The sequence below is a fragment of the Gossypium hirsutum genome, chromosome D10 (assembly GCF_007990345.1).
Source record: "Gossypium hirsutum isolate 1008001.06 chromosome D10, Gossypium_hirsutum_v2.1, whole genome shotgun sequence".
NCBI classification, from domain to species: domain Eukaryota; kingdom Viridiplantae; phylum Streptophyta; class Magnoliopsida; order Malvales; family Malvaceae; genus Gossypium; species Gossypium hirsutum.
In genome coordinates, this window is record NC_053446.1 from 9,552,638 (window position 1) to 9,556,281 (window position 3,644).

At 39.0% G+C, this 3,644-nt stretch overlaps 1 non-coding gene across 1 annotated transcript; it reads right to left on the reverse strand.

The window, feature by feature from the left end:
* Positions 1–2,074: 2,074 nt before the first annotated feature.
* LOC121222910 (small nucleolar RNA R71) lies at positions 2,075–2,181 on the reverse strand. The gene has a single exon (XR_005920280.1). It is a non-coding gene; the product is annotated as a small nucleolar RNA R71 (small nucleolar RNA).
* Between the last annotated feature and the right edge of the window lie 1,463 nt (positions 2,182–3,644).

A 3,644-nucleotide genomic window follows, 5' to 3' on the forward strand; every position in this document is an offset into this window, starting at 1 on the left:
GGTGGAGGAAAGTTACAAGGTCTCGACTATTATCCTCAGTCTTATGGCATAGAGTTTCAAAGCAGATAACACTCTAGAATAACGTATTTTTATGTATTAATTATGTATTTATTCTTAGTATGATCTTGCTAATTTGAGCTATTTATGATCTTTTATCTCATAGGGACTAAATTTGAGGCAAAAGCAAAATTAAGGGCAAAAAGCGTGAATTTAGAGATAAAATGGGCCAATGTGCGACACAAGGAAAAGTTGGTGCCAAAAGTGCAAGTATGGAGGAAACAATGGTTGAAATGAAAAAAGAAGAGATTTTATTCCATCAGACTTTATTTTATTTATATTAGGATAATTAATATTAAGATAATTATTAAGGATTATTTAATTTTAGGATTTTATTTTATTTATCTTTATTTATCTTCAATTAAATGTATTTATCTTTTGAGAGTTTAAGTAGGATTAGACTATCTCCCTTAACACTATAAATAGGGGGTGAAGTGACTCAAAAGGCATCCATCTTTTTCTGTAAACACTCTCTCCCGAAAAGTCTAGGCTTTTGTTCTTTTCATATTTCCTTTCAATAAAATCTCCATTTTTGTTTTATTTATTTTCTTTTCCACCACAACCATGAGCCACTAAACCTATCTAGCCGAAGGTTGTCGATATTCCCCAAAAAGGGTTCTTGAGGCTTAGAGTCTGTACTTAGTCTCATGGCAGAGTATTCATCATTTCTCCGCACTACGGGGCTGACGCTTCTGTCCATGGCCCTTAAGAAGTAAGCTTTTCAACGTATGCAAAGGCGGCCACTTTTTATGTTTTAGGAAGGTTGCACAGTCGGTTTGTTAGCTTACTGCGTCAGAGGTTGGCAAGCCCAAGAGACAAAATGGCGTGGGATTCGCCATTGAGAAGCGTTGATCTAGCATATGACGATCCCACAGAAGCGATTGTTGGCTAGAGTCAGGTTCTACTAAATCGTAAGTCTAAATCCTTGGAGCTGGTGCTCGTAGACGTCCTCTTCCACTATAACTAGCTTATTCAGTTTGGGAAGGATCATCTAAAAGTCGAGGATTGAACCCAAGGCGGAACGAGACAATTGGAGGCTGGAACCTCCCATAAGAATTTCCTTTCTCTCAACTCTATTTTTAATTTCTCGAATTTTCGATTCAATATTCTTAATTCTGTTTTTATTTTATTTTTCGTTTCTAGATCCAAACCTTTAATTCTGTTATTTTTTATTTTTTTTTCCAGGAGTGCAGGTTTACTTGGGCAAGATTCTGCCCGGGATTTCACGGAACAAGACATTGTGCAAATCCAGTCCCTGAGAATTTGACCCTACTTCCCTTTTACTATTATTTTTCATTATTTATTAGGGATAGTGTATTTTTGGTACTTTCAACGACCGCATCAAATTTTGGCGCCGTTACCGGGGACTGACAATGTACTAATCTTGTTTTTTTATTTCTTATGACCAAATCTGCTCTAGGTACTCTTGCGTTCGATTCAAAAATTGAGAAGACTGCTAGAGCCAACCGCAAGGAGATAAAGTTACAGAAAAAGCAGTCAGTAGTGGTTGGAACTCAAAGTAACCCACCGTTAGAAATCGAAGTCGACGATGAAACTGAGTCTAGGGTTAACAAAAACCCTACTCGAACACTTAAAAGCAAAAAAGTAGAAGTCGACTCACCAGAAGAAGTGCTTAACGCTAGGGTTAACGAAAACCCGAATCTAGCATGCCAACCAATGGCTCAAAGGATTCGGCAACTGGACAAAGTTCTAACAGAACAACCGCCATTGTGCATCGCGTATCCTACTGTGGATACCGATTTTGAGTTAAAGTCAGGTTTAATCCAGTTATTGCTAACTTTTTGTGGGTTGCAAAATAAAAATCCCCACAAGCATCTGAAAGAGTTTGATATGGTTTGTATTAGCATGAAACCTCAGGGGGTAATTGAGGATCAGATTAAATTGCACGCTTTCCCTTTTTTCCTAGCAGATTCCGCTAAGGAATGATTATTTTATTTACCCCATTGGATCTATTACAACTTAGGCTGATCTATTTTTTCTAGCGTCTCGAGCAGCTGAGCTAAGAAGAGAGATCGTTGGAATAAGGAAAAAAGAAGCTGAGTTCTTTTATGATTATTGGGAGCGGTTTAAGAAGTTGTGTGCAAGCTGCCCACAACATGGTATAACGGAGCAATCTCTCCTCCAATACTTTTACGAAGGTTTGAAGCCCATGGAGATGACTATGGTAGACGCCGCTAGTGGAGGAGCATTGATTAACATGACTCTCCAACAAGCGAGAGACTTGATCTCCACGATGGCTGCAAATTCTCAGCAGTTTCGAGCCAATACTGAAACCCCTAGAAAGGTTCACCAGCTAAGTAATTCAACCTTAGAGGATAAAGTTGATAGACTTACTAATATGATGAACTCTCTTATTGCAGAAAAAGCGAAGACAGCCCGGTTATGCGGAATATGTGCTACTCCTGATCATGCAACTAATGCATGTCCCAGTTTGTATGATGATACCATGACCCATCTGGATGCTGTGGAAAATTTCCCTAGGCCGTTACAAAGGCGATACGGCCCCTATGCTAATACCTACAACCCAGGGTGGAGGGACCATACTAACTTAAGTTATGGGACCAATCTACGAAATAACCAGCAATACAAAAATCAATTTTCGCAACAACCGCAAGGTTCAGGTAATTCTCTAGAAACCATGGTCAATAAGTTAGCAACTAATGTTCTTAATTTTCAACAACAAACTCTTAATTTCCAAAAAGAGATGAAGGGTTTCCAACAGAAAATCGAGACGTCCATCAGAGAGTAGACCACATCGATCGAGAAATTTACCTCTCAAGGGAAGCTGCCGTCACAAACAGAACCAAACCCTAGACAAAATACGAATGCAATGATGTTGCGAAGTGGAAAGGTACTGAAACTGATTCCGAACAGGAATCTTGGCCAAGAAATTGCCCAGGAAAAACCCGAGAAAAATGAACAGGTCCGACCGAAGCCTCCATTGCCTAAAATTCAACCTCTATTTCCAAAACGATTCAACCAGTGTCGAAGAGGTAAAGAGGACAAGGAAATCCTCGAAACATTTAGGAATGTCGATATCAATATTCTGCTATTGGACGCCATCAAGAAAATACCGCGGTATGCTAAATTTCTTAAAGAGCTTTGCACCAACAAGCGAAAATTAACAGGTAATGAAAGGGTGAATATTGGTGAGAATGTATCCGCAATGTTACAGCGGAAAATTCCGGCAAAATGCAATGATAGGGGCATGTTTGCAATACCATGCAAAATAAGCCATTTGAGAATTAAGAAGGCTATGTGTGATCTAGGGGCTTCTATAAATGTAATGTCATATTCTATTTATGAATCACTTATGCGGGTTTTTTGACAAAAATAGGTGTTATCATTCAATTGGCGGACAAGTCTGTTGTGCATTTAGAAGGAGTCCTTAAGGATGTTCTGGTAAAAGTTAACGAGCTTATTTTCCCTGCAGATTTTTATATGATCAAAATGGAGGAGGATAGCACTCCTGGATCTTCAGATCTCCTACTAGGTCGACCGTTTCTTAGTACAACTAGTACTAAAATTGACGTTCGAAGTGGAACACTCACGATGGAGTTTGATGG